Source organism: Triturus cristatus, chromosome 4_1 (genome assembly GCF_964204655.1).
Source record: "Triturus cristatus chromosome 4_1, aTriCri1.1, whole genome shotgun sequence".
In the NCBI taxonomy this organism is placed as follows: Eukaryota; Metazoa; Chordata; class Amphibia; order Caudata; family Salamandridae; genus Triturus; species Triturus cristatus.
In genome coordinates this window covers 300,358,967-300,368,707 of record NC_140585.1, presented here as the reverse complement: position 1 = coordinate 300,368,707, position 9,741 = coordinate 300,358,967, and positions in this window count along the sequence as shown.

Genomic DNA, 9,741 nt, shown 5'->3' with positions numbered 1-9,741 from the left:
CAGTGTGTTAAAAAAGTGCAACTGTTGTTACTCAAAAAGCTTCTAACATTGGATTTGTAAAAAAGCTCATTACGTCTTGCCTGAAATGCCCCCTTGTATGTAATTGTTTTATATGTATTGTTTTCTTTTCTTTTTTCCCCCAATCAAGTACTTACCCAAAAGCTGATAACTCACTTTTCTTCCATAGGGTAACATTGACTTGTTTCACTTGGAAATTCTTTTAAGTGTCGAGTTTTGAAACTTTAAAATATTCACTAAAAATCAGCCGATCAACAAAAACGAAATTACTCACCTGTTATCAGGATAGATCCCAGTGCTGGATCTTGGTGCCCAGCACTGACCCTGAAAAGTAATTACAACCGTACTTACCGCTAACTTGATTTTCCTCCATAGGATAACATTGCCTGGTTTTTGCCAGAAATTCTTCTGTCGATTTTTTAAACTTACAAATATTCCTTAAAAATCGCCTGTATAAAAAAAAAAAGATTTCTTTCAACTGTTCACAGGAGATGCACCAGTGCTGGATGTAGGATCCAACACTTAGTAAGAAAAAGTAACGATAACCCTACTTACCTGCTAAGTGAATTTCCTCCCATTGGATTACATTGGTGATTCTATGTAGAAAACGTTTCTAAGTGTCAACTTCTAAAATGCAATAATATTCCTTAAAAATCATACCTGTAACCAAAACGGAAATGCCCCAGGACTGAATCTAGGATCCAGTCCTGTGGTTAGAAAAGTAATCCTAAAAGTAATTAATTGCATTTACTTAGAAATTCCCATTGAGCTCAATGTTATAATTGTGTTTGAATTGTGTTGCCTATTGCAACAACTGTAACTATTGCATTCAAAAGTCTATTGCCTATTGAAAGTATTTAACTAAAGCATCTCATTCTGAGAAAGTATATTTTGATACCTATTGTTGGTTCTAAAATAAAACAACTATATATTTGTATACAAAACCATTGGCCTAGAGCTCAGTTCTTGAGTGTGTGAGACCATTTGCTGACGGAGTGTGTACAACAAATGCTTTACACTGTCCTCTGATACTGCCTTACTGCTCGACCAAGCTACTACTTTAGAGAGTAAGGTTATATCTAACTTTAGCCTCTGCCAAACCTCTGGGGACTCTGTGCACACTGTACCTATTTGGGAACAGTATATACAGAGCCACTTTCTTACAGAGTGACATTAAAGTCTCCTCTTGTATATACTGAGAGGGTAACTGTTCCTAAAGACAAGACAAAAGTGGCTGTGTGTGCTCTAGGTATGGTCGGGTTGAATTGAGTGTGGGGAATTTCTCCTTTAGAATATAGTGCCCTCACACACCCTTTCGAGTGTCCTGCTTCATCATGGGGCGTTGCTCCTCGTGGGGGTGGTGCTGCAGTCCCCCGCGGGCCCCGCAAGAGGGCTCTTTGTCGGGTCGGAGATCTTTTGTTGGAGATGCCGCAGTTGTGCATGGGGGTGTGTGGGCCTATCTAGAGGAAAATGGATGGTGCGTTAAAAATACTAGATAGAGTCCAAGACCTTTATTCACGGCTCTAACTAGTAAAGGTTAAAAATCATGTTCCTGGAGCTCCTCTTTGAAAAAAGATATAGAGGGCAGGTGTGAAAGTAACTTCTGCTCTCAGGATGGTGAGTGGAAGTCCTACTAATAAGGGGTCAACGTGTTTCGCGCTTCAGAGTAGGTCCATAAGGGATCCAATAGCGCTTCGTCAGGACCAAATATAAAGTGAGTGAAACAAATGTGAGTTATTGAGACAGGTTCCAGTGAGGTGCAGTGCTGTGAACCTGTGGTACCTTAATAGTAAGGGGATACAGCGTCCTCGTCGTTACATTGACGATGTAGTCTTGTTTTGGCAAGGGAATGAAGAGCAATGTATTGCATTCTGCAATTGGGTCAACACCCTAAACCCATATTTAAAGTTCACTAGCACAAGATCTCGACATGAAATCCCCTTTTCGGACCTTCTCATCTCATTGGATAATGGTTGTCTACACACCACAAATTACAGAAAACCGACAGACAGGAATAATCTCCTGATCTACGACAGCCACCACCCCAGGGCACTCAGAAACACTGACGGAGCCCATTCCCTATACTCTAAGGGTAGGCTATATGGTTTCTCATGATTATCATTGTACACACGAGATGTTCCATTAGAGAGTTGCACTTTCCTTCCTCCAACCACGATAGGAACTGAAATATTCACACGGTGTTGTCGCAGAGTTGTTTTTACACAGGCTGCTGGCCGCTTATGGGGATGTTTTTGTATGGCACATGATCACTGTAGATTGGCTAAACAAAACATAACATGCACCCCACCGTAGCGGTCTTCTGAGCTATGATTTAGACTTTTTTTGGCATTAGGTCGTTCTACCTGCATGTGAACTATTGAAGCATGTTTGTTTTGAATGAACACTTATTGTGTTGGTTTACAGTGTAATCACAACATATAATGAATGATTACAATAGATGCCGTGTTTCTTTTTTCTTTTTTTCTATCCATGTGTGTGTTTCTTTTGTTTTTACCTTACCAGGTTGGGTATAGGTTTCCTAAAAGAAGGAGTACCTACCAGTGCGAGGACGCTGTATCCCCTTACTATTAAGGTACCACAGGTTCACAGCACTGCACCTTACTGGAACCTGTCTCAATAACTCACATTTGTTTCACTCACTTTATATTTGGTCCTGACGAAGCGCTATTGGATCCCTTATGGACCTACTCTGAAGCGCGAAACATGTTGACCCCTTATTAGTAGGACTTCCACTCACCATCCTGAGAGCAGCAGTTACTTTCACACCTGCCCTCTATATCTTTTTTCAAAGAGGAGCTCCAGGAACATTATTTTTAACCTTTACTAGTTAGAGCCGTGAATAAAGGTCTTGGACTCTATCTAGTATTTTTAACGCACCACCCATTTTCCTCTAGATAGGCCCACACACCCCCATGCACAACTGCGGCGTCTCCAACAAAAGATCTCCGACAAAGAGCCCTCTTGCGGGGCCCGTGGGAGACTGCAGCGCCACCCCCATGAGGAACAACGCCCCATGATGAAGCAGGACACTCGAAAGGGTGTGTGAGGGCACTATATTCTAAAGGAGAAATTCCCCACACTCAATTCAACCCGACCATACCTAGAGCACACACAGCCACTTTTGTCTTGTCTTTAGGAACAGTTACCCTCTCAGTATATACACGTGATTCTGAGGGAGCACGGGTACTGGACCTATTTCTAATTATGCTCCCGGTCCCCCATTCTTTATGTAGTAGGATTAAAGTCTCCTCCCCATACCAAGTGCGTACCTTCCCCACAAGACCCGGAAAAATTCAGGGTCATCAGTGTTCGGGCCGTAACAAGAGACAAGGGTGATAGATTGTGTCGCCAGACTGCCCCATAGTATGCTGCATCTACCTTGTGGGTCGGCAAAAGCTCCAACAGGGGTAAAGGGGAGTGTACGCTTGACCAAGGCGACCGTGCCGCGTGCGTAGGTGGAGTAGGAGTAAAAAAAAAAGTGGTGGGAGGCCCATCGGGAAGCGAATGAGGAGGGGGTAATGGGGCTAAGGGGTGTTTCTTGGAGCAGAGCACAGTGTATGTTGTGACGGTCCAGGTACGAGAGTATGTGCTGATGCCTGCGGGGGTCTCCCAACCTTCTCACATTCCAGGTTAGGAAGTTGTATTGGGGAGAGCTAGGGCAGGACACCATAATAGTAGATCATGAGAGGTCTGTTGGGCGCCAAACAGTGTTCGGGTCGGTCAGTTGCCTCAGTCAAAGGTTTGTGTCGCGGAATGCCAGTTAACAGTAATAAACAAATGAATCCCCCCTCCACCTCCCACATCAGCAGCCCAATTCTGCCGTGACGAGTGCCCCTCCCATTATTCCCCAACGCCACATGCTCCATGTTCCCAACAGGGGAGACTGGTAGCAGGGCCGTTAATCAATATAATCAGAACAAGATACAGGTTCCCTGAGTGGGTAGCTGCTAGAGGGCGAACCAAAAAAAACACCTCGCGAGGGTGCTCGGGAGAAGAGTGGTGAAAACTTGCCCTGAGTTCATGCAGTGCAGTTCTTGGGTAAGGGCAGCGTCCAGCACACGCGGGCGAGGCCCAGCAGATCCATGATATATGAACTCTCGGCAATAGGTATATTGAAGTAAGTGGCAAGCTTGACGGTTGGAAGTCAATAGAAGATGTATGGTATGTTCGTGGTGTGGTTCTTACAGGAGAGCTGGCATGTTATTCGACATCTGATGTACCTCCATTAGCAGGGCAGCGAGCAGAGGGGAAGGATCGGCCTGCATTCGGCATGGGCAGAGTTTTTATAAAGTCCTGAACATGCTGGGGGTTTGTAAAGATATGTTGCTTTCCCTGGTAGGTGACTTTAAGGCGTGCCGGGAAGAGCATGGCGTAGGCGATGTTCAATTGCTGTAGTTTCTTTTTCATCTGCAGATATTTCCTGGGCGCCTCCTGAACGGCCATGGTGAAATCTGGATATAGTGACACCTCAACCCCATCGAAGTGCACCTTGCTGTGCTCCTGCGCGAGCCGCAGCGCAGCGTCCCGGTCCCTGTAGTTGAGGAACCTTGCAGAATTCAAAAAAAAAATGTGGTTTGGGATAAGACAGGCGCGATGCAAAGCTTCTGTTCCCTGAACCTGCCATGGTTTAGTACCCCAAACCGATTTAAGATCGATAGTAGCTTTCCATAGCTCATAGCCTCCGATAGCCAATTCGTCCATAAAGGACTTGGAATATAATAATTTGGTATGTGTCAACCTAACCTTAGAGGCGGTCTCAGCCGCCACTTTAAAATAAAAGGAGATCGGTTTAGACACACTAAAATCCGAAAAATATGTGAACTTGTTCACTAATGTGGCAGAACTGCCATGATAAGGGGCCGGACAGTGTTCCCATTGTGTGTAATTAACAAAATTACGAAAGGTATTTGCTCTGTGTAGGAAATGCGTGCCATAATGTTGATAACAAAATTGTTCACCATTATTAGCAGAATTTAAATACAAATCTTCAGCATCAAATGCAGCATAATATTTTAGATCAGAAAATAGTGCTTCTATTGCTTGTACATCCCAATCATCCGATCGGATATTCTGTTTAACTACATCACCCATAGAAACACGAAAAACATTAGGCACATTAATCACTTCGGTAGGTCCATGAATTTGAAATTTAACAGCATCCCAAGCGATCCCATCACGCACAGGCCAGGCAGTTATATTCACAAAAGTCTGGTCCCTCTTCATAATGTGTGATGAGGAATGGGGGGCCAAAGTTCCATCAATTGATCCAATCGTAGATCTTACAGTCAGGTAGTGTCCATTGATAAGTTTAAAAAACACTACCACAAAGCCAATTGTCATGAACAAAAAAATACATATTAGCACCAGCCAGATGTAAGTCCATGGTGCCACCAAAAAATGTCTCTTGAACCAGGCTAAAAATACAGAAATTTTGGAAGGGGCAGTGGAAGTCATTGATTCAGTGTCAAAGGAAGAATGTGACTGGTTAAGCGCTGTCGAATGTAACAGAGGCAACGGGACACCTGCAGGATAAGCATACTCAGGATCATCATGCAAACCACCAGCAGTAGGCGGCATAGAAGGAGCAGTAACTGCATGCATCTCAACGGCAACCCCAGGCATGATGTTCGAGGGCGGCATCACAACAGAATTTCGCAGAATGGAAGGGCAAGAAACTGAAGGTGTCATACTATGGAGAATCGGCCACCCGCTGTAGCTTGACATTGTCAATCGAGATGTACCTGTTATCCTTGCGACCAGGAAGTGGAGGTAAAATGACTGTACGTGTACCCTGGACTCCAAGCACCTGGACCGGTGCACGATAAGAGGGGCCAAACTCCTTGTTCTCCACCTTCTCACGGACCAGGTCACCAACTCGAGGTAGCCAGCCGACTACCGGAATCTGGAGCTCAGCTTCACATGTAGGGGGTACGTGTTCCTTTGCTAGAGTGTCTCTGGCTTCTTGAAGACTCTGCAATACAGCACAGTGATCATCTAGGTCAAAAGGCGCGGCAGCCGCTGCCATGTCTAGACCCTCAAGGTCCAGAACAAACATTCGTACTCCAAAGAGCATCATGTATGGGGTCCGCCCACCCAGAGACCTTCTAGGGAGATTATTAAGTGCACGTTGCACGTCATACAAGTGGGTTAGCCAGCTTCGGCCTGTACCTAAAACCCTTGCTGTCAAAGATTGCTTTAGGTCACGGTTCATCCGCTCCACAACACCATTGCCCTCAGGCCGGTATGGAGACGAAAATTTGACTTGGACCCCCAAACTTCCCATGGCTTCTTTGTAAGCCCTAGAGGCAAACGCAGGGCCCTGGTCAGAATGAAGGGTACCACATGCAAAACTCCCAATAAAGACACGCAAATCCTTGATGACCGTCCGGGCATCAGTACTCCTTTGCGGCCACACCCACAGAAAACGTGTGCACGAATCCACTGCAACCAAGATGTACTTGTACGCAGTATCAGAGGAAAAAGGACCGCAGTGATCTAAATAAACATACGCAAGTGGTTGATTAGATATATACAGCTGCGTTTGTGGTGGACGCGCGACAGAAGAAGGTTTAATCTGCTGGCAAATGTCACATAAATGGACATAAGCTCGCGCTTGTTTGTACAAACCGTACCACCAGTAACGTTGCTGCAAAAGAGATATAGTCGCCGAAACGCCGGCATGCGCAGACGCAACACCTTCGTGGGCAGCTGTAATCAGTGATGGTCTGCAGTCCGCGTTGGGAATCAATCTGTCACCAACGTCGTTAATCCTCACTAACGGAACGTTATCAGGACTTAAACGATAATGGTAGCGAGAAGGGAATCCTTTCGGAAAGCCCATCCCTGTCTCGGACGCAGCAATAGCTGCCAAGATGTCATCATCAATCCTAGTTTTGGATCTTGTAACTGCTGCTACTAAATATGTCGCCACTGCGGTTTTTGCTGCCTCGTCAGCCAAACTGTTACTGACAGCATGGACACCAACGCGTTGGTGACCAAGAGTGTGAATTGCATTCACGAGGGGCAAACCTTCTTTAAGTTCTGCCACTCGAACCCAAAGCGTTTTGTGCTTTACTGTGCTACCTTTCGAATCACGAAAGTCATTGTGACTCCAAAAGTGTAGATTCTCGTTGTATGATTGAACACAATAGTACGAGTCACTCACTTTAAGAGTGGTGACTCGAGGATCAGCAAACTCCAGTGCAAGCACCAGAGCTCTCAGTTCTGCTAACTGCGCGGTACAATCACCCAATGACTGCGTATGCACGACATCAGACTGGAACTCACCGTTCATGAAAGTACCCACCACAATTGCGCAGGCCGCTCAATAGGCGTGCTTTGATCCAGTTGCGGGTTGCGCAGACCCATCAGTGTAAATGACACAATGGTACTCCTCGAGCGGGCGCAAAGTCAGAGGAGCCGGATGAACAAATTCATACTCTAAGAACTCCTGTGTCTGTAATGCTGTGTCAAAGATATATGTGACGTCAGGCGAGGTCAAGGAGGTTGCCCATTGTATCCACCTTGGATGCAAAGCCTTAGAATTTGGTACACTGCCTTTAGTGACCGCCTCAAGGGCAGGGTACGGTGTTACCACCAGCATGTGCTTCCCCTGTGATAGCGCTCGCTCTTTCAGGATCGCCATCTGAACTGCTGTCAGTACTTTTTCAACAGCGGAGAAGCGCAGCTCAGCCGAAGTGTACAGATGAGATTTGTATGCAATGGGGACGGTGTCGCCCTCATTGAACGTCAAGTAGGTGAAACCCACTGCACCCGGTACGATTCTAATGACTAGGTTAGTGTGGTTATCACGAGTTTGTTAGAATTTTGAAAAAAGAAGATCAGACTGCAAAGATTGCAATGCAGCCGAATGCTCAGGCAGCCAGCAAGATTTGGTAAAAGTAGGTTGTACCAAGGCATAAAGCGACTTGATACGCTGGGCATAATCAGGAATGTAGGTACGACCGAAATTCAGAAAACCCAGCAAAGATTGTAATTTCTTCAGTATCGTAGGAGTACTAAGGCGTGTGCATTTCTCAAGGAACTGCGGAGCCAAGCCTCGACCCTCATGATTGAGTTCGTACCCCAAGAACAACACTGTGAACTCGGCAATGTGGGACTTCGCAAAGTTGAACTTGTAACCGAAGTCCGCAAACATAGTTATTATGTTATCCACGCGAGCAAGGTGTGGAAGCAACTCGTCGTCCGTTAGGTAGATGTCATCTACATACGAATATGCTTCCGGGTCTATCATCTCCAAGAGAGAGACCACACGAGCAGCAAAGACCCCATCGGGAGCCTTTTGAACTTCTTTTGTTTGCCACCCGAGGTAAACGCCGTCCACTCATAGCTGTGAGGGGACAGATTATGGCTGTAAAAGCCATTGGAGAGGTCAAGTGTGGTTTTAAACCGTTTTCTCACTAGACTGTCGACGAGAGCCGAACTATGAGTATTTTGTACCGCACATGTCCGGCAGTGCGAGTTTAAGTGCCGGTAATCCAAAACTAGGCGGTACGATCCGTCAGGCTTCGTCACAGTGAATAAAGGATTATTCGTGGGTGACACACGTTTCAATTACTCCCTGATATTCCAATTGTTCAAGGATGGACGCGACATGAGATCGAGCCTCGCGACGCATGGGGTATTGGGGCTGTGGCTGGGGTACCGACCGCAACGCAATCGTATGATTGGGAGAAAACTTGTCCCAGCCCACCTGAGTACGGTGCAAGCACCTGCGCCCACTCCCCGGCTAACCTGTTGGAATGTTCCAGTGGAACTGTGTGCCCAAAGGACGGGAGGATCACTACCTCCCCTCTAGGAGCCTCTAAAACGAAAGCCGGGGGCCAATCTGCCTCCGCCAAAAAGATATCATAGGTGGAGGTTAGATTATCCCAAAACACCACTTTAATTTTACGTTGTATGTCACCCTCAATTAAAAGGACAATTTCAAACATCTGTTCAGGGGGAGCTACGCGAGTATCAGCTGTTTCAACACTTACAAATGTATCAGTTGCTGTCGCCGCCAGAAATGGACGCAGCGCTTGTCGCAATACTTAACTTCCGCCGCGCTGTCTATCAGCGTTCGTGCCCATGTCTGGTTCAGAAGCTGTGTCCGTACCATCTGAGGCATATCTCGCAGTCAGAGCAGCAACTTTTTTCTTCTGAAACGGGGGTCTTTGACGTGCAGATTCGTCCTGCTTGCCTTTACCGTCAGTCTGACGGGGCTGCTCACGACCTTGAGCACCCCTTCACTTCCCACGATCTCCGCCACCGGATTGAAAAGCCGATGTTTCCTGTGAAGAACGAGGAGAGCGTTGTTCAGGAACCTGAAATCTATCAGGTGACTTAATATTAGAACGATCGCGCAAATCATAAGTGCGTTCACTTTGTATCTGCACCGCAGAACGAGACCTCCGTTTCTCTTGCTGCTTCCCTTGTTTTTTAGCTCGCCAACTTTGTTTTGGAAAGATTGACTTCTCGTCTTTGGTAGACGAACTCACTTTAGGCTGCTGCATCACAGTAGGAATGATCACGGCGGGTTTCACACCCAAGGCGCTACGACCCACCATTCTGTAGGCTTTCGCTATAATTTTAGCGAATTCCTTTGGCCTGTCGCCCGGATCCACTAGTGCCAACATATTGCACACTTGGAATTGCATGGCATCTCCTTTGAGGTTGCCCATAACCATGGAACAAACCGCA